The sequence below is a fragment of the Carassius carassius genome, chromosome 16 (genome assembly GCF_963082965.1).
Source record: "Carassius carassius chromosome 16, fCarCar2.1, whole genome shotgun sequence".
Classification (NCBI taxonomy): Eukaryota; Metazoa; Chordata; class Actinopteri; order Cypriniformes; family Cyprinidae; genus Carassius; species Carassius carassius.
Window position 1 is genome coordinate 10,790,456 of NC_081770.1, and position 22,923 is coordinate 10,813,378.

The window sequence follows — 22,923 nt, forward strand, 5'->3', positions numbered from 1 at the left end:
GATTGTATGGATTGCAAGTCGATCTTAAATGTATACCACAATAACACTTTCCTTCATTTTCATTTTTCTCTTTACTCGCGAAAGTCTTAAGATGTAGTTTAACTGAGCAGGGAACTATTTCATTCTCAGTTTACCATAATTTGTCATTTCGAGCCATCACTGACTGAAGCAGCAACCTCAGGCAAGGTGTTTTTTCTTTCTTTTTTCTCTCTCCTCTATCGGAGGGCATGCGTTAATAAAGAGCAGACTACAGCCACATGCGCAGACTCGAGTGGAGCTGCTTATTTTATGAAGCCATGATTAACCATTCAGTAAGAAGCAAATTATTATGTCCCAAATGTACTGCATTTTCAAGCAATTATCTAAATCTAAGCATTTTTAATAAAACCTTGAAAACACTGCATTAAATTTTGAGCATTTTTGAGGAATTCAAGCATCCGTATGACCCTGTACTATGGTGAACCCGACAGGTATAAAGCCTTGACCATTTGGTCAGGTGCGCGCGCAGTCAGCTGAGGCTCGCAAGTGGAGCCAGCGAAAGCATAATCCCGCTTATGCAATGGTAGGACTAGCACATGATACTGGACACTAGATGAGCCTCAACAAGCAAGCAGTCCCAATACCCTGAGAGCTTTAAGCAAAGACCTTCTTAAGTGCATAGAGTGGGGCAGGATCCCCTTACAGAAGAATAGAAGTAGCAATTGGTGCTCTTTTAAGACAGCTAAAAAGACCAGCATGCACCTTTAAAGCAATACACCATGGTCCGTACTTGAATTTAGGCAACAGCATTAGCCCTTGTTCGGATAACATTTTAGCATTGATACAAGCAAAATTTACGATCTGTACATTTAGTATCAAGCACTTAATCAATACACAACTCTTGCCAACTCTCAAGCATCTGGCATGACACTCATGCTTGGAATTCAGTGTGAGATTGATGCTGAAAGCGTGAGTGTCACGCCAGATGCATGAGAGTTGGCAACCCTGTTAATGAAAGCGTCGCCAATAGATGTGCCTACAACATGTTTATTAGATCCTGTACCCACTAAATTACTAAAAGAGTTGTTACCTGTAGCCAAAGAACAGCTTCTCAATAAAATTAAATTAACGTTATTTTTAGGTCACGTCCCAAAACCATTTAAGCTGGCAGTTAATAAGCCTCTTATTAAGAAACAAAAACTAGTTCCAAGTGAACTGGCAAATTATAGGCCTATTTCAAATCTTACATTTATGTCTAAAATTTTAGAAAAAGTTGTGTCTGCTCCATTGAGCTCCTTCCTGCAAAAAAAATATTTTTTTTGTACAAATATACACCAAAACTACCTATATTTAGCTGTAGATCATGCTGTATACCATTACTCAGCCTCAGAAGTGTAAGAGCAACAGATCAATTTAGCTCGGCAGTTTAAGACATTAACATGCAAGCACAAAACACAAGATACTTCTCTTTTCAATATGAATAAGGCTTTATTAGATAAATCGAAGACATATAAACCAATCTAACACATAAGCACACGCACTTAGACATTCATACAAGTTGCAGGAAGATAGAAAGTTAGGCAAGAATGAGTTTAAAAGAGAATGAAAATGTGAAATCCCAAGTTTACAGCAATACGTGAAGTTGCATAGACATGGACAGCCATCAATCACTTAATTAACCCTCGCATTGAGTTCCTCAATGAGGTTAAAATTATATTAGATACACCAGTATAGATCAGTCTGGAGGTACTTGCTTTGCCTGTGTAAAGGGGTTCCCTTTGTTGTCGTTGAAAGGGGGTTTCCCGATGTTGCTGTTTGGCTGGAAGTTCAGCAGTCGCTGAAGTGACGTCTTGGGAAGCCCGTGGTTGGGCGTTGGCTGAAGATGCAGAGATGTGTGGGCTGGTTGAAGTTGAACGGGCACTCGAGGTCAGACTCGGAGACACGGCGTTACAAAACTTAACTCAGAACACGAAACTCTCAAACGGAAAAGAAAAGAAACTAAAGTAAAAGAACAGAAATCAAGTTTGATGAGACTAGGTAATGTTTCTTCTCATCATGGCTAAGTAGCAGCAGACGCTCAAAGAACGCTAACAGTGATGACTAAAAAAGCAAACGCAAAAAGCAGGCTAAAAGCAAGATTTGATGGTGTCCTAAGTATTTAAACTGGCCCTTTGGCCACTCCTCAAATGTTGACTTGACCAATTAGATATGGTCTTTGCTAGGGGTATCATAAATCATGTTATCTTATCAAGCACATGGTCCGAATTTTCCCGCTCTTGCAGGGTCTGATTTTGGACATCATTCCTATAACAAGAATATGATACATTTGACAAATAACTGATGTTCAGAAACATTTCAAGCAAGCAGAATGAAGCACAAACATACTAAACATGAATATGAATCCTTAAGCTATCCAATAGTTATTAAAAGACATACACAATAAGTGATTATAACATGATAGTCAAATATGTGGGTTACATATAAATGAACATGGAGCTAAGCGATGGACTGATATTCATTTATAAGTCATTTTGAGTTAATTTTGGTCCATATATATCTAGAAAAGACAGTTTCTGTGCCATTCTCTGACAAAAGATGTTCTGTGGGGACCAGAGGTTAAGAGGTCCCCTTAGGAATTTCAGTCTGGTTCTGCTAGGTGAGGGGGGGAATCAATCCAAGGATCTTGTTTATTATTCTCATGGGTTTACATGTGCTGGCCGGCGTTGCATCTTGATTACTTGCGCCAAATTTGACAATCTCTTCTCCGAATTGAAATTGTCTATAATTGTTCTAGTGGTGTTAATGTTGAAAGCTGTTCTGTGAGTTGGTTGGTTATCTTGCTTTGGACTTGTGGCACTAGGAATGATTTATGACCTCCTGTTGCCTTTCTGAGGAATTCGGCTCGTGTTTCAACCACAGTCCTGATCGACTCTTTAATTTGTCTGGTTCGGTTCTGATACGCTATAGAAGCCTGTCCAAAATCAGTTCATGAGGTGCCTTCTTGCAAAAAAAGTCATTGCCTGATACACAGCGAGTCAGCTGCCTAAAGTTCCGGATGCAGCCAATGACTTCTCACTAGTGATTCCAATGGTTTTAGAGGATGATTACTCCTCGTCGCCCCCTTTACAAAACTATACAGGTTTAATGAATATTAAATATTGTAGGTCTCCTTCGATTTTCGATATACATGTTGCCCCTTGGTAATATTATTAGAAAATACGGAATTAGCTTCCACTGTTATGCTGATGATACTCAGCTATATATCTCAACGAGACCAGATAAAACTTCTAAGTTATCTAATCTCACAGAGTGTGTTAAAAATTTAAAAGATTGGATGACCAATAATGTTCTCCTATTAAATTCGGATAAGACAGAGATATTAATTATTAAAAAAAAAAAAAAAAAAAACAGTACACAGAATCTTGTAGATTACAATTTGAAACTGTTTCTTCCTCTGCAGTCAAAAATCTGAGTGTTATATTAGACAGCAACCTGTCTTTTGTAAATCATATTTCCCATGTTACAAAAACTGCATTCTTCCATCTTAGAAACATTGCCAAGCTAGGAAACATGTTATCTGTTTCTGATGCAGAAAAGCTAGTTCATGCTTTCATGACCTCTAGACTGGACTATTGTAATGCACTGCTAGGTGGTTGTCCTGCTTCGTCAATAAACAAGCTACAGGTAGTCCAAAATGCAGCAGCTAGAGTCCTTACGAGGTCAAGAAAATATGATCATATTACCCCAATTTTACAGTCTCTGCACTGGCTACCTATTAAGTTCCGTATCAGTTATCATTACTTACCTATAAGGCACTAAATGGTTTAGCTCCTGCGTACCTAACTAGCCTTCTACCACGCTACAACCCATCACGCACCCTAAGGTCACAAAACGCTGGACTTTTGGTAGTTCCTAGGATAGCAAAGTCCACTAAAGGAGGTAGAGCTTTTTCACATTTGGCTCCCAAACTCTGGAATAGCCTTCCTGATAATGTTCGGGGTTCAGACACTCTCTCTCTGTTTAAATCTAGATTAAAAACGCATCTCTTTCACCAAGCATTCAAATAATGCATCTCTTAAATTGTGACTGCAGTTGCATCTGACCAAATGCGCATTCTTATTCTTTAGCTTGGGTTAAACTAATTAATTTTACTTTGTTGGAACAGCAGCTATGCTAATGTTGTCTCTATTTGTTTCTATGTTTTGTATCTAGGATTTCCACAAGCTCCAGTCTGGATCCAGAACACCTGAGAAGAGATGATGCTGACCCTCAGAGGACCTCAGAAGATGCTACCCTGAATCAACAAACAGAACTAACAAATATTGCTACAAGTGTGACTGCATGTTCATCGTCTGGCTGACTACGTCTTGTATACATTTTCTGAAAAATCCTGTCATATGCGAACAAACTGACAGTCACCACTTATAAGCTACTGTAATTTTCTGTAAAGTTGCTTTGTAATGATTTGTATCGTAAAAAGCGATATACAAATAAACTTGAATTGAATTGAATGTGCCTGAAGCAGCACCCCGTTCATATCGACAGCTTTGACAACAGATTAACAAGGCTTGTGGGTTTATTTAACTGCTAGTGTTACCGGTGTGGTAATATGATAGCATGCTTCACAAACATAACTGAACAATTAGCCTTGGACAATGAGCAATATCTGAAGCATATTTGCCAACATAGTCCAGTACAGTCTATCAGCGACTCTGCAATGTCTGCACACGTCGAACAGTTGCTCGAAGATCTCACCTTTGGAGAAGACTTATGATTTTATACTCTAAAAATGTAAGTATTACTACTCAGAAATGAAGATTACCCCATAATGAACTGCATCCTTTGCCCACACCAACACTTACATGCAATAATAATGATAAATGCCAACCAATAATTATATACATTTTTTTCCCTTAAAATTACATTTTAATAAAAGAAGCAAAATGTATTTTCTTTAATGACATAGGCTAGCTATACATGAATATACACTAATGCAGTTGATGTGAATGCATCAGTTTTCAGTCAAGCAATTAATACACGAATAGATAAAATATTTATATTTTATTTACTGACAACAAGAAACATGTTTAAATGATTAAAAGAATGTATAAATGTTAGCATCACAATAAATGCATACATGTACAAGTCAACAACACATGAAACAAAGCTTCATTCAAACTTACTGTTCTAACAATCATGTATTTACAGATGGTGAACCCCACATCTTACTATCATCTCAACACAGCTGTTCTGATTCTGCTGCTGCACTGTGCTTCACAATCTCACTCTTCTCAACGGGGCTGTGGTTGAGCAACAGGATGAGGAAGACCATGATGATGGCTCTCTGAACCACACAACCTTGAAGCGAGAGCAGAAGAACACGTGCAGGACAATCTGACTGCTGCTGTGTCTGCTCCAAACAATCGTGTGCCTGCTCTCCACGCGCACCACTACCTTTAAAACATTTACACATAGTTTACAAGTACATGCATTAATTTATTATTTTTGTAGTGGGCTAAACCACTGAACTGGTTCAAAACCAGCAGTATGTCTGTGAGCACGGCTCTTTTCTCCAGGTGGATCAGAGGATTGTAGGCCCCTGTAATGAGAGCACTGTCAATGACTTCAGATAAAAGCTCCATCACATTTTTTGATGATGCTTTTTGAAGCTTCTGAAAGTCAGCCTTCATTGTATAAACAGAAACCAGCACAACAAACTTTACCAAAAATCAAACCCTCAGTGTCTTTTGGTCTTTCTCTAGATGCTCTCGCTGCTCGGGCCACCGATGAGGAAGAGACCACAGCAGCATCTGGTCCTGATGAGACAGTGAGAGCTGGAGTGATGGAGCATCTCATCCATATCTCTGGACCATTTCCGGATGCTGCAGTGGACTTCTCCATCCTCAGTGCACACACCAGTCTGCAGACATTTTCATAACCTACACAAATACACACACACACACAATAAAAAAAGTCATTACTTTATTTTTTTGTTTCAGGTATTTCCTTTTTTCCCCTTTCCTTGCAGGTCCTGCTCCACCACAAAAGATCTGCAGCAAATGCACAGAAATCCAGAATAAGAAAAGTGCTGTTATAACTCTTTGAAATTACACTAATTAAAATGTTTCATTTATTTTTGCAGTGTACTAACATAAATCCTTTGATGGCAGCATTCCTTCATCAGTCACTCTACAGCAGATAAACATAATCTGTTCCTGTAACATCCAGATGAGAGTCAGTCTCCTCTGTGATTTATCTGTGATATACTGCATCTGCACACTGTAAAAAAAAATCCCGTAAAAAAACGGTAAAATTCCGGCAGCTGGGGTGCTGGAAAAATACCGTTAAATAACGGGCACATTAAGTAACGGTAATTTTCCGTAATTCAAAAATACAGTTTTTTGCTGTAATTTTACATAAGATTTTCTGTATTTTCTTCAGCTTTTAATGTTTAATAATATGTTTTACATAAATATTGTGGAAAGTTGAGAAAAAAAAACATTAAATTATCAAAGTTTGAACACTTTAACTTCAAATAATCAGCCATGAGTGCGAAAATGTGTTTTAATAATTTATTGACCTAGCTGCAAGAATATACCAATAGTTTGTTAAGAACTGCAATTTACTAATATTCTTTGTTCAAAACTGCAACACTATAGCTACCAGTATAAAGATTATAGCACAGCTGCAACAATATTCCAATAATTTGTCCATAACTGCAATAGTATAGAAAATATTATTACAAACGATCATAACTGCAACAATATTCCAGGAAAAAATAAGCCCAAAGGTTTAAATTACTGTAGATCACAACTGCAACAACGTACCAATTCAGTTTGTTCATAACTGCAACAGTATATAATATATATATATATATATATATATATATAAATATCATAACTGCAACAACACACAATAAAATAATTGTTCAAAACTGCAACAATGTAGCAGTTTGGTAAACAAATAAAAATGTATAATTAAAATTGTCCTTAAAACTGAACCACCTGTGAACAGATTAATTTATCTTGATAACAGATGATGCATGGAAAAAAAATAATTCAACCATGAGATCAAATAATCAGCAAGTATTTTAAGTCTGTGACACTGTCAAGAATTTCTGCTAGGCAATGTAGGAAGATCTGACACTCAAAGTTTTACTCCATCCTTTCATAGTCCGCAATCTTGTTAATCAGTGAAAGAACCTTTGGACTGACTGACGATTTCTTTCTCGATGGGTTCTTATCCACTTCCGGTCCCTTCTCAGGGTTCATCTTAAAAAGGCATCGGTTGAATGAAAAAAAATCCTTAGTAATAAAACATGGACTGTAACATATGCTGTGAATATATTTAAAATAAAAGCAGAACAATAAGAACTTGTAAAGGGCATGCTTGTGGTGGATGTTTGCTATAAAGAAGTATGTGAGAGGTTGTGTGTGAGGCAGACTGAGAAGGTTGTGACAATGTAAGAGAGTGTGTTGTGTGAGGATGAGAGTGTGAGGATGCATGTAGGGCTGCACGATTAATCACATGCGGTTGTCAGATGCGTTTGCAGATGAATCACATTCTATTATGAACAGGATATTGTGTAGCTTGTCAGTGAACTACAGCTCTGTGTATTAAATGTTGCTGATTTGAAGACAGGTGATGGATATTTACTACTAATCACAGGACCGGCTTTACTGACGAGACACGCCTGAAAAACGCATGTGATTAATCATGTGTAACGGATGTGGAAGGACACACTCACAAATGGGGTTCAGCTCGAATTTATCTTTTTTTTGGAAACAACAAGAAGAAAGACAATTTACATTGGCTGTTGACAGACTGCAGACATCCATATGAACCACAGCTGCCGTACCACTAACTCGTATTATTCACATTAAACACATAGTAATGATATACAATGTGAAAAACATAATACTTATAATAAGTACACCAATGTAAATGTACAGGATTGGATAATTGCAGACAACATCAGTAATTCTTCATTAATTGTCAAATAACATTTGTTAACAATTATAACAGAATAAACATGAAAGCAACATACCTTTTTTTTGGAAACAACAAGAAGAAAGACAATTTACATTGGCTGTTGACAGAATGCAGACATCCATATGAACTAGAAAGATAGAAATTTCACATTCACCCAACTCATAATACAAATAATCGTCAGATAGTTAAGACAGACGCAATCGTCACGAGAAATGAATCCGTGCTCGCACGTGTGACGCACATGGAAATTCAATACATCTTATAATACTCTCAACAACCGTGTTAAAGTGCTAAATGCATTATCTATATGTTCACATATATGTATGAAATATATTGCGTCGAAAAGATTCACTTGAAACGTATAATTTTCACAATTAATTTGTTAATGCGTCAGAGCATGAAAAACCATACATACCCACAGCGTCGACACTTGAATCTGCTGCGGTACGGCAAGCGAAGAGCGACAAAATTCAATATCTGCAGTACCATTAATAGCCACAGGAGGGGAGCCTTCTAACACCAATAAATATAACCAAATGCCCTATTTTATGAAATTCACACAATACTCTTTAAATCAAATGTTCTTTTTAACCCTGTTACATCCACCCCCACTGAATTACATAAAATATATGCATGACCAGGGGAATATCAACAACGAAACACTTTTCCTTCACAATAATAAATTTCACAATACGAAAGTAACTCCTATAGGAGAACAGTCAAAACCCAATCATCCCTTAAGGACGAAGTGATGAGAGAGTAGCGCTAAGCTCTCTCACCAGCTACTGACAGCAGAACATCTACATACATTCCGCAATATCCTTCCATACTCTATTCACCATTACAATACCAAAACAAAAAAAACAAAAAAAAACAAAAAAAAACAATTTAGTTGTGAAGGCAACCCATTTCTTCAGGTATGTGCATAATCTGAACTACTGCTTTTAGACTATAAAACAGCTTTAACACTATTTTAGACAATATACCAACAGGCACGAAACCAAAAGTCTTGTTCTAAGCAGAGAAAGCCCTAAGCAATGACTTGCAAACAGCTTGAACATTGTGTTTTGTATCTTGAACCACAGCCTGTGTAGACATTACATGTATTAATCTTTCAACAGGTCTAACGACTCGACCAAAACGTGTCCTAACCTGTGTGACTGAGCTAGAACTTTGCGGTACATTATCAGTGTCAGCTACATGTGTGTTGGTAGTTTGAGAGGGTGGCTGGGCAGACAGGACTATCTCAGAATCGGATTCATGTGAATCTGAACCGCCGCTTGTGTCTCCATCAGAAACAGATGTTCTTACATCTCTTGACATGTCAGATACATGGCTTTTTGGTGCAGAAAGGAAGGCCTCAGCTACCGGATCTACCAGAACTCCACTTGGGGTTTGATCAGACTCATGATGTGATCCTTCAGGCAGCTCCGAAACCCAACTTATCGTTCTGTTTCTGATATCAGATTCCTGAACTGACATAGAACCATCCTCACAATTAACATCAGCATCATCACATGAGGCTATCACCTTGCCTCTCGTCATCACCGAGTCATCCATTGTAACACTGCTGTAGCTATCCTCTGTGTGCTCAGATACTACCGCATCTCCTCCCAAAGACTCATCCTCCACTGCACACAATGACAGGACTGAAGATGACCTCTGGCAAGAAGTGGAAACACCAGAAAGTTGATCAGACTGAGGGTGCTCTACGTTCACTGGTAAGAAATTCACCAACATCAATAGGTTTCGATGAACCACTTTTTCCTGACCTGTGGCTGGGTTACGGATCTTGTAAGTATGAGTGTCTGGTTTACGATCCACAACAGTGTAAACTGTTGACTCCCACCTGTCAGCAACTTTCTTCTTACCCCTTTCGGTTTTATTGGCTAAGAGCACCTGGTCACCTGTTTCGATGAGTAGTCCTTTTACCCTTCGGTTGTACAACTCTGCATGTCTGTTCTGTTCTTTTGTTGCATGTTCTTGTGCGATCTGTAACGCTTCTTTCAGATCTTTGACCAGAGTGGATACGAACTTGTCACAGCAGGTCACATCTGGATCATTCAATACAGAGCGAAACAGAATGTCAATGGGCAGACGGGGTACACGCCCGAACATCAAATAAAAAGGAGCATATCCTGTTGTCTCATGGATTGTGCAATTATACAGAAATGTCAGTGTCTGCAACCGTCTCGGCCAATCTCGCTTCACATCTGGTGACAAAGCCCGAATCATATTTCCAAGGGTTCTATTAAAGCGCTCCACACTTTCATTACCCATTGGGTGATACGGTGTTGTGCGCGACTTGTTCACTCCAGAGACCCTTAGAAGCTCTCGGATCAATTTACTTTCAAAACTCGGACCCTGGTCGCTATGTATGCATTCTGACAGGCCATAGATGCAAAAATACCTGTCCCATATTATCCTGGCAACCTGTTTGGCAGATTGATCTCTACACACAAAGGCTTGTGCTAGCCTCGTAAAGTGATCGGTTATCACCAAAACGTCAACAGACTTGTTAGTAGAGTCTTCAGCTGACCAGAAGTCTATGCAGACAAGCTCTAACGGTCTACTTGTTAAAATGTTCTCCAGGGGTGCTCTACCAGAAGGATCAATCGTTTTGCTCACAGTGCAACGATGACACAGGCGCACATAGTCCCTCGCATTTCGCTCCATGTTCAGCCAAAAGAAGCGCTGCCTTGCAAGGCTAACACTCCGCGACTGACCTTGGTGACCACAGTCGTCATGGATTCCTTTCAAGATCACACTCACTAAAGACTCTGGAACCACAAACTGAAAGCGTTTTTTCCTTGATAGTCGGTCACAGGACACTCTGTACAAGATACCACTTCTGACAACAAGTTTCTCCCAGTGCCTCAGGTATCGAAGAACACTCGTTGATTCCTTTGACCTCTCTCTTCTTGAAGGCCTACGCTGACGCTCAACATAATACAAGACTCTTGACAGAATTTTGTCTGAGAGCTGTTTTTCACGCAGCTCCTGTTCTGAATATGTTGGCAACATGTCCTGCCCTTCTGACATCAACTGAGGTAAGTGATCAATGACAGACATTGCTCGTGCTCTGGCACCGATGTTCCACTCAACATGTGAGTTCAATATAGCAGAGACATCTGCATTCGAGACAGTTAGAAGGTCTTTGGTATGCTTTATGTCTGGTCTGCATGACTGGCCTAGATTAATGACACCCAGCCTCCTATCTGAATCACAGGAACGCCTGAATGCATCCTGCACAGAATCTGTGGACATCCCTCTGGATCCAGCCAGTAGTGGTCCATATGGCTCTTTGAGCAGTCTCTGCGTGACATCAGTTTTGACAAATGGAACCCTGCTCAGGGCATCAGCGACTATGTTCTGGGGACCAGGCACATACTTTATGTCAAAGTTGTAGCTAGCCAACTTAGCCACCCAACGTTGTTCGCAGCAATCAAGTTTGGGTTTTGTAAGTATATGAGCCAAAGGATTATTGTCAGTCAAGACAGTAAATTCATGTCCTTTGAGCCAATGACTGAATTTATCACATACTGACCATTTTAAGGCCAAAAACTCCAAACGATGTGCTGGATAATTTTGCTGCGACCGAGAAAGGGACTTGCTGGCGAAGGCTACTGGCCTGGCTTTTGTCTCCCCCTCTGTGACCTGAGAGAGCACAGCTCCAATACCATCTAAGGAGGCATCCGTTGCCAGTATGAAAGGGCGATCAAAATCTGGATGGGCAAGGACAACGCTCTTGACCAATGATGTTTTAAGCCGCTCAACTGCCTGGTCCTGCTCTTGTGTCCAGTCACTAGATTTCAGCTTCCTATTCTGATGAGCATGACCCAGCCTCCTCAGATTCCTTGCTGTCGTCTTTTGACCCTTCAGAAGATTAAAAAGTGGCTTGGCTACTGCAGAATAGTTTGGAACAAAGTGCTGGTAATAATTCACCATTCCCAAGAATGATCTTATCTTCTTCTGAGAAGGAGTTGTTCCATCAAGCTCCATCAAATCTAAACTGGTTATCTTAGAGATGCTTTCAACTTTACTTGGGTCCGTAGAAACACCCGTCTGATCAATCATGTGCCCAATGAACTTCACTGATTTTCTCATCAGGTGACACTTCTTTGGAGCCAGCTTAAGATTGTGTGTGCGAAGCCTGCCAAACACCATTTCCAAGCGATCAATAGCGATTTTCTCATCTGGGCCGAAGACAATCAGATCATCCAGATAACACAGGAGACTGAGAAAGTTTTCATCCCCGAATATGTTGGTCATCATACGCATGAAGCTGCCAGGACTGTTGCAGAGACCTTGGGGTAATCGCTTGTACTCGAAAAGGCCCATGGGTGTAGTAAAGGCGGTAAACTTGCGGTCCTCCTCATGCAGCGGCATATTATAGAATCCGGACGTCAAATCCATTGTGCTAAAGAGGGCGTTACCGCCAAGTGCTGCCAAGCAATCCGCCTGGTGAGGAAGAGGGTGCGCATCCTTCAGCGTTCTCCTGTTCAGCCAACGGAAGTCAGTGCACACATGCAGGTCTCCATTCTTCTTCCAGACCAAAACGAGAGGAGAAGCATACTCACTGGTAGATCGCCTAATAATCTCCTTCTCCTCCATTTCAGTCAGCACCTGACGCAGTTTTTGATATTGACCGGGTGCTACCCGTCTGAAAGGAAGCCTGAATGGTCTGGTGTCTGAGAGGTGTATTCTGTGCACGAAACCCTTTGCTTCCCCACAATCAAGATGGCCACGTGAAAAGATTTCTTCATAACTCAGAATCAGGTTCAGCAACCGTTGCTTGCATGCATCTGAGATATCACACGACTATCCCAACTGACTTCAGTCGCTCGCTCACAGGTGACACTTCGGCCTCATCATCAGACAACCTTGTGGGGCAGTTTACCAGGAAAGGATCGACAGTATTGGCGTCATCAATATCTTCAAGCGCAATAAACGGATAAAGATCTGCAATTTTTGCATTCAGTCTCAATAACACTGGACTCCCTGATGTGTTGATAAGTTTCAAGGGGACCCATCCATCTCGCCACAGAGACGTGATTAGCCTAGCCACCATAACACCTCTGGGAGCTGAGTGAGAAGATGTAGGTTCAGTCATGACTGCACTTCCCGGGGGCACAACAGCAGATTTGGGCAGCTTCCCCCATACTAAATACTCACGGCCCGGCTCGAGCTGGACAGCTGAATTGCATCTGACTGTTCCTATCTTCCCAGGAATCTCTTCTCCTCTCCAGCGGTCCAATCCAGCAAGCATCGACAAGAAACTTTCACACTCAGGGTCTGCTGAAGTTGGATTAGACAGAGCTTGCCAAAATCCATCGCATAGTTTGAAGTATCTGAGAATGTGTTTAATGACATTAGTCCCAATTATCAGCTCATCATGTTGTCCAGGAACCACTAAGGTGGGTACTGCCATCTTTATACCATACACTTCCATGGTAAGATTGAATGATGATTTAGGTTTCACACGCAGCCCTCCGCAGCCTACAAGGGTGACATCAGTTTTGAACTCACTGGATTCATCCACTGCACCAGCTGATCTGTTTCATTTCAGCAGACTCATTTATAGTGCAGGCCATCGAACCACTGTCCAACATTGCATCTAATGTCACCGTGTCCCCAATCTTCACTGGCGTATAAAATAGACTGTCACGTCCCCCTACAATGTGCGTGTTCTGATAAATGACTTCTGAATGATCAAGACTTCCTTTGGCTAAAAGGTATGTATTCTCAGACTCACAATCATCAATGGCTTGGGAGTTACAATGAGGACCCGCACTGCCTCCCTCCAAATACGGGTCTGCTAGTTTCCCTCATGTTGTGTCTGGGCAGAGGAGTGTTTAGGACAATCCTTCTTTGTGTGCCCTGGGGAGAAGCATGCAAAACACAGTTTGTCTGTCATACAGTGTGTCACTGTGGTGTGTTTGCTGTCATTACAGACTCGACAGGCACTTCTGACAAAACTGCGCTGCTGTCTAGAGCCATGCCTTGGGTTGGAAACATCACGAAATTGCACCCTGCCCATGAGCTGCTCCATCATCTCCATCATTCGAGTGAGCAACTGACTCTCAGCCTGTTATGTGTGTTGAGACATCGCTGGGGCCGGAGTTGAGCAGGAGGAGGGCTGATGAGGTGCCAGATTGGGTGCTGGTGTAGGCTCTGGCTGACGACGTGCCTGACTATCAGGCATAGAACTGAATGATTGGGCTGGAACAGAAGGCGACTCAGTCTTGGGGCAATCGTACATAACATGTTCACTGTTGAACACTGCAGTTGTGTGGCTCCGTAGATTCGCTGTACTATTTCCCCGGCTTCTAAATTCCCTCTGGTAATCATCAATCCTGCTCTGTATTTCTTTTGCACTCCATTCTTGAACAGGCTTGCATCTGAACATACTCGCCAAATTGGGGTCAGGACAAAATTTAACAAACATCCGTGTTACCTCCTCTCCTATGTTGTCGAAACGTTTGCCTTGTCTTCGCAGTCCCTCATCTGCCAGATCAGCCGCTTTGTTAATTCGAATCCAGTAGTCCACAGGATTCTCTTTGGCTCTGGGGAGAGTGGCATAAAAATCTGCGAGTGGCAGGCAAGAGGTAGATTCACTGAAGTACTGCATAAGAATGCTATAAATTAACTCAGGTTCCTGCCTGACGTTGAGCATATCATCACTGCGAAGGCTGACTTTGACAACATCTCTTGCCTTTCCAGCTAGTCTACTCATTATCTCTTCGGCCTGCTCATGAACAGGGCACTTCTGCTTTCTTAAGTAAGCTTTTGTCTTGTCCACCCACTCCTCAATGCCATACTTATCAGAGCCATCGCCCCTAAATGAGTCATGTTCAGACTTCATGTGCACTGTAACATGTGGTGCCATCATTTGTGTATGTGTACACTGTTCTGTACGTGCTGGTGTCCGAGTGTAACTGAGCGAATTGGTTTGGCAATCAGCATTTGCATTAACTAAGCCAGCAGACACTAGTTTTGCAACTATCGACTCGCCAATTTGCGAACCTAACTGGCCTACCATGTCTGTGAGGTGGTCAAAAGCAACTCTATCAACACCAGGTGTCGAGGTGTATGGACCCTCACCAGGAACCCGACCAACAGGAGTACCGCCCGGGAACTGACTCAACCCAATACCCCTACCGTTGTCATCATATAACTGTGGTCGTCCAACCCCCCGACTAACGTCTTCACGAAAAGTACCACCTTCGGCACTACTCAGTAACCATGTACCCCTTCCTCTAGGGAAGCCCATGTTACCATAACATGATGCGTCTAGATCACCATCATATTCAGGTTTCTCAGACATAATGAAATCAAAAGTTGTGCATAAAAAAAATAATAATAATAATAATAAAACAAGAAAAATATCAACGAGATTGACTATGAGAAAGCTCACTACATGAAATTATATACAGTCAAATCAGAACTACATTCCATGTGTCCATGCGTTGTGTATGTAATAAACTAATGTACAGTCCCAATGACAGTGTGTGAGTATGTGTATACTGTCCGCATCCAAAGCATTGAAGACTTGATCCTTCTGACGAACTTGACCTGCTCACAGCAACGAAGATTCGAACCACCAATGAACTCGATCTGCACACAGCAATCACGTTCGATCTGCATCAAGCTGATCAAGGGATCCACGGAGTCACGGCACCAGTGTAACGGATGTGGAAGGACACACTCACAAATGGGGTTCAGCTCGAATTTATCTTTTTTTTGGAAACAACAAGAAGAAAGACAATTTACATTGGCTGTTGACAGACTGCAGACATCCATATGAACCACAGCTGCCGTACCACTAACTCGTATTATTCACATTAAACACATAGTAATGATATACAATGTGAAAAACATAATACTTATAATAAGTACACCAATGTAAATGTACAGGATTGGTTAATTGCAGACAACATCAGTAATTCTTCATTAATTGTCAAATAACATTTGTTAACAATTATAACAGAATAAACATGAAAGCAACATACCTTTTTTTGGAAACAACAAGAAGAAAGACAATTTACATTGGCTGTTGACAGACTGCAGACATCCATATGAACTAGAAAGATAGAAATTTCACATTCACCCAACTCATAATACAAATAATCGTCAGATAGTTAAGACAGACGCAATCGTCACGAGAAATGAATCCGTGCTCGCACGTGTGACGCACATGGAAATTCAATACATCTTATAATACTCTCAACAACCGTGTTAAAGTGCTAACTAAATGCATTATCTATATGTTCACATATATGTATGAAATATATTGCGTCGAAAAGATTCACTTGAAACGTATAATTTTCACAATTAATTTGTTAATGCGTCAGAGCATGAAAAACCATACATACCCACAGCATGTAACCCTGTTACACATGCAGCCTTAGAAGCGTGTGTGAGGATGCGCGTGAGAGTGTGTTAGTGTGTGTGAGGATGCATGTGTGACTGTCTATGTGAGAGTGTGTTTGTGTGTGAGAGAGAATGTGTATGTGAGAGTGTGTGAGTGTACGGATGCATTTGTAAGAGTATGTGAAAGTGTGTAACTGTGTGTGTGAAGATGCGTGTGAGAGTGTGTGTGTGTGTGTGGATGCATGTGTAACTGTCTATGTTTCAGTATGTGGATGTTTGTATTAGAATGTGTGTGTGTGTGTGTGTGTGTGTGTGAGGATGCGTGTGTGAGAATGTGTATGTGAGAGTGTGTGAGTGTAAGGATGCATTTGTAAGAGTATGTGAAAGTGTGTAACTGTGTGAAGATGTGTGTGTATGTGTGTGTGTGTGTGTGTGTGTGTGTGTGTGTGTGTGTGTGTGTGTGTGTGTGTGTGAGGATGCGTGTGTGAAAATGTGTATGTGAGAGTGTGTGAGTGTAAGGATGCATTTGTAAGCGTATGTGAAAGTGTGTAACTGTGTGAAGATGTGTGTGTGTGTGTGTGTATGTGTGAGGATACGTGTGTGAGAATGTGTATGTGAGAGTGTGTGAGTGTAAGGATGCATTTGTAAGAGTATGTGAAAGTGTGTAACTTTGTGTGCGAAGGTGTGTGTGTGTGTGTGTGTGTGAGGATGCATTTCTGAGTATGTGTATATGAGTGTTTGAGTTTGAGGATGTGTGTGTGACAGTGTGTATATGTGAGAGTGTGAGGATGCATGTGTGACTGTGAGTGTGTGTGTGAGAATGCATGTGAGAGAATGTGTATGTGATAGTGTGTGAGTTTGAGGATGCTTTTGTGAGTCTGTCTATGTGAGTGTGAGGATGTGTGTGACTGCATGTATGTGAGTGTCTGTGTGTGTGAGAGTGTGTGAGTATGCATGTGTGACTGTCGCTGAGTCCCAATTCGCCTACTTATACTACGACCTAAAAGTATGTACTTTTTTTGTGAGGAAAAAGTACATACTTTTGAGTGTGTAGCAAAAGAGTATGCACGTTCTGGGACATACTTCAATGACGTCATGCAACGTGACCGACAACGTGGTTGCCTAGTTACACACACCACAACTGTTAACGTTTCATTCATTCTTGTATGACCAATAAAATTTTATTTACTATTCCCATCTTTTTTTTTTCACAATACATTTTACAATGTGTTCTTCTACCAAGTTGAGGAGTGAAGAAGCAGGGCGGCGTCGTCGTGGAACGAAACGCAGGTCGTTTGTGAGGCGGCTGGTTCTGACGTTCATGTGCAATGTGTGTAACGAAAGCTACTTATTTTAAAGTTCAAATATTTAAAGTTTATAGTATAACTATTGTTTACCGTATTTTATACTTAATTTTATACTTATGTATATAACTCAAATACCCAGATGAAAATGAACCATGCTTTTACTATAGTAAAAGTGTAGTAACCATGTTTCTTTGGTTGGACTAATAAAGTTAACATTTGTACAGCCACAGTATTACTACAAATAAGTCAGTGTGGTTAAACTATGGTTAGTGTAGTAAAAGGTGTTTATTTTCATAAGGGTTTATAGTAAGGTATAAATCTAAGACAGAAACATCAAAAGAAATACATAAAAAAGACACTTGCATGACACTGTACTAGAGCCTTTTTATTTATTGTTTGGTAGCCTGATAACCCCACACCATACTGCCAGCTGAATGCAACGGCCCCCATCCTGAGGATGTTTTTGGACAGGGAGTCTGACCTCCGCCCCTATCTGCGCCTGACCAGACCATCCATAATCAACCTCATAGAGGCACTGCCTTATCAGGTTGATCATGGATGGTCAAAAGACATAGAGGTGGTGATGTTTCTGTACTGGCTGGCCCATGCTGCATCCTATAAGGTTGTGTCCTCAGCATTCGACATCCCTAAATCGATTGTGCACAGGGTTGTGCACAAGGTCAGCAGGGCTATCCTTGGCCTGCTAAAAATGATGGTGCGTCTCCCTCAGGGTGAAGAGTTGGAGGAGGTTGGTGCAGGGTTTGCCAGACTTGCAGGCTCTCCTGCTTTTCGGATGGCAGTTGGAGCTATTGACGGTTGCCACATCCGTTAATGAGGCGCTCAGTATCTTCATCGGACCCTACAAGATAAACACCGTACTTTTTTAGCACAACATAAACCCAATAATATTATGCGACAATAAAATATAACTTTAATTAGGGTTAAACATTTGAATTCTTACATTTAAAAGCTGAGGGCACATCTCCGCTGCTGCATCCGGCTGCCACGTTTACATCACTGCAAAGCCATCGCAAAGCTCCTCCCTCCCGCACGCAATGGGTTGTGGGCAATATTAGCACTTAGAGTGTGCATTGATCTGCATTTCAAATTCTAACTGGAAATAGTAGACCATCCGGGTATCTTTGGAATACTCTTTTCAACATACTACGATTTGGGACGTACCAATTCTAGTTTCGCATACTATTTAGGACGGATAGTATGCGAATTGGGACTCAGCGTGTGTGTGAGTGTGTGGGTGCATGTGTGACTGTGTGTGAGAGTGTGTGTTAGAGTGAGTGTATGTAAGGATGCGTAAGTCAGTGTGTGTTGAAAAAGTGAGTGACTGTGTGTGAGGACACGCGTGTGAGTGTGATACGTGTGAGAGTGAGTTTATGAGTGTGTGTTTTTACCTTTGCACAATCTCTTGCGTTTCTTCTTGGTTTCCTGGGTATGAAATGTTCAAGCAGTAGTATGAAGCAAACATCAGCTTCAGAGCGTCGTAGAAGATCGTGATGTGGCCGTTAACTATGACTTGGTCAACAGAAAACAAAGTTCTCTGTAGTCAAAGGGGGAACTTCCTGTTGTCATGCATAAGAAAAAGAAGAGATCAGTTACACTGTGATAAACTTACTGCAAATATTAAATTGTTTTCCTTTAAATATATTCAAACATACCACACACAATTATTTTTCTGACAGCTAGTAAAATGACATGAAAAGGTCCCTGCCTGTGACACAGAAGATAACTGCTGATGATTACGGTAAACATGACTTTTAAATGCATCGTAATTTCTGAACCGTAAGTGCAAGCTGCTAGCAACAAGCTAATAGGTAGTGTGCCTCATTTCTGTGTAGCCCTTGATGTTGTGAATTGTGAGTTTTCAAAGAAACACCATAACTATTACAAGTGTAATCTGTGAACATCTTTGCATTGTGCAACTCACCCTTTCATGTTGACCTTGGTTTTAGCCGCTCACAGAACATATCTGTAAGGAGAAAAAAAGCATGTAAATGTGAAATTTTAGGAAATCTACAAAAATACAAAGAAATATATTGATAAATGTATTATATCTAGTTCTGAACCTTATCTGTGTCACCTGTTCACCCCATCAGTGAGTATCAATAATCCCTATAAGCTTCAATAACAGTCTTTATAGAAGGGTGATTAAAACTGTCATGAAACAGAAGTTGTGAAACTTTTTTCACTAGGCGTAGATTACAAGATTACAAGGTTATATGAATTCTCAGATGACACACTGCAGACATTGTTTTTTCATTCACAATTTTAACTGGTCAGTGGTTTTAGTCACCAGCTTTCTGAAATACTTTTAATATTTTTTATATTTGCTTAACAAATAGACAGATATAAAGGGTAACCAACATAAATAATTTATTAAAAAGTGATTAAATACTGACTGTAACGATATTTCAGACCATCAGTGAGACTATATCTGGAATTAAAAGAGTAAAACATGCAGACAAAATAAAGTAGTTAAGTGAATTTCATTATACAAGCGTAATAACCAGTGCTTGAAGAGGGATAACGGTTAAGTGCCCGACGAACATAACGTTTCAAATCGCGCGTCACTTTAAGCGCTGGTCCTAATGAATCTTTTTCTAAATTCAGAATTTTCATCCAATCTCGCCTCGAAAAATATGATTTTTTTTTGCTTTTAGACGACGCCTACGATTATGTATATCAAAACCGATTAAAAACACTGCATTATGCGTCAAAGTTCGGTAAAGTTGGCAACATATCTACATATTCGAACTTAACGTTAACTTACCTGTGCTAACTGTTAAATTCATGAGTTCTTAAACCACAAATGATAATAATATTTATTAACAGTATCGTAGACAACCAGCTAACGACTTTCCTTAAAGTCAGCCTGTTTTTCCCTCAGGGACAAAATAACGTTAGAAGTTAGCCACACTTAACGACTAACGGCACTGGTCAGCGTCGAAGTTTGAAACACTGGTTTAACGATTCAAAAAGGTAAACATTCTAAATGCTGGAACTCAAATATAGTAGAAATAACATATAGTAATGACCAGAATTAGAAAACATGAACTTTACCTGCTTATTTTCGCCTCAAATCGAAGATTGACCATGAAACTGAAGGTCGAGTGATTCCTTCTGCGCGCGCAGCAGCCCCACTGCGTGCTTGGAGGAGATTGTATCCTTGCGCTAGGGCGGGAATTCCTTCAGTTCAAATATTTAATTTTTTTTTTTGTAATTTAAATATCAGCTTATTATTATAGTATTATATCACATTATGAAACGGTACTATGAGAATAAATGCGTAATAAAACACCAAACTGAGCAGAACTATTTTGACAAGCGGAAGAAGGTGAAGATATCAGTTGACAGTACTATGGAAATACGATTCTTTTGCTCGAATTGATTCTTTAGGGAAGGATGTTTCAACAAACCGGTTCAAAAACTGATTCACCTGCTCTTTTATGCAAACACGCAATGTAGGCAACATATACATATTATATCAATAATAATAATAATAATAATAAAAATAATAATAATAATAATGAACGTGAACTTTTGTACAGTTGTTATATTTTTAATCTATTAAAAAATATGGCATTATATTATTAATGCCACACACACAAACACACACACACACACATACTGCACATAAACATACATATAGCGCACTGTTTTTTGTGTGTTATGTGAAATAAATCTTCAAAAATATTTTTGTGGCGTTATGCACATTGACATGTTTTTCATGTGATTTTACATAGGATATGTACATATATGTATTTACAGTCTATTTCTGTAATTTTACAATTTTAAACTGTATTTCAAAATTACGTAAACTGTAAAATAACACAGTAAAATTCCGTAAAATAACAGTTTTTTTTTACAGTGCAGATTGAGTAAGTAAATGATCTAACTTGCTTTTTATCCAACACAAATGTTTCTAAAATTATCAATATTGCAAATGGACAAATAAAATAGATAACCTGTGTTTAGTTACTTTATGTAGATTTGTTTGTTTACATGACTTACACTCATCTAAAGCAGTGTTGACAACAATGAGTGAACTCAGATTCCTGTTTCATGTCTGTTAAATGTGCTCACCTGCAATACTTATCAAAGACTATCCTGTCAGATGATAGACATTTAGTAATAGTCTTCAAGATGTAATGTTATATATGGTTTATATAAATCCACTTTTGAGTCGTGTACTTAATGGAGCTCCCCTGTTAGTTATTCATTATAAAATGTGTTTTTACAGCACAATCACAAATATGCTATATTATGTAAGTAACAAACAGGGTTTAGATTAAGCCAGGATCAGGCCATGGCTCAATTAGTCTTGCCTGTGAAACCGGAGGATAGCGTCTTTACACCTTTTGCTTATATGTTGCTGACTTTACACCTTAGATTATTAACTCCAAAATCAATACCACTGTATGAAAATAACTTGTACTCTTAAATTTAAATAATTATTTCGTGAAAACAATATATTCTCACCATTATAACTCACAGCAAGCCGTCATATTTGTCTTCTTCCCAGTTTAACGGCGGTTGGCATCCAGCTTATTGGCGCAATACCGCCCTCTTCTGTTCCGTAGTGTGGATCAGATGTTTTCCTATTAAATGTACACATCACTCACATTGTTCCCTAACATTAATATCTACATACACTAGCGTACTCTTCAAATACAGTTTCTCCAAACGTGTTTATTATTTTAGGTAGTCATTATCACGATAATCCATGTCCAAGAGTCAATTTCCTGGGATGAGATGATTTTTATTCGTTCCTTATTTAACACAACACTGACCTCATCGAGCTTTTATTTTGGCACTTCCGGCATTTTGAATTTGCATATTAGCTAAATATTTAGTTTCAACCAAAACATTTAGATTCAACATTTAGATTTAGATTTAGATTTAGATTTAGATTTAACATTTAGATTCAACATTTAGATTTAGATTTAGATTTAACATTAGATTAAACATTTAGATTTAGATTTAACATTTAGATTCAACATTTAGATTTAGATTTAGATTTAACATTTAGATTAAACATTTAGATTTATATTTAACATTTAAATTTAGATTTAACATTTGGATTTAACATTTAGATTTATATTTAACATTTAGATTTAGATTTAGATTTAGATTTAACATTTAGATTTAACATTTAGATTTAAATTTAGATTTAGATTTAGATTTAGATTTAGATTTAACATTTAGATTTAGATTTAGATTTAGATTTAACATTTAGATTTAACATTTAGATTTAGAT

The 22,923-nt window shown here is 39.4% G+C and overlaps 1 protein-coding gene and 1 long non-coding RNA gene across 3 annotated transcripts in view; both read right to left on the bottom strand.

Moving 5' to 3' along the window:
• Positions 1-22,923, bottom strand: part of LOC132160252 (uncharacterized) — an 849,275-nt gene that overhangs the window by 135,988 nt on the left and 690,364 nt on the right. The gene's annotated exons all lie outside the window — the stretch shown is intronic.
• On the bottom strand, positions 5,945-22,194 carry LOC132159073 (uncharacterized). The gene is made up of 3 exons (XR_009437763.1): positions 22,159-22,194; positions 6,131-6,194; positions 5,945-6,029 (listed from the first exon to the last, which is right to left on the bottom strand). It is a non-coding gene; the product is annotated as an uncharacterized LOC132159073 (long non-coding RNA).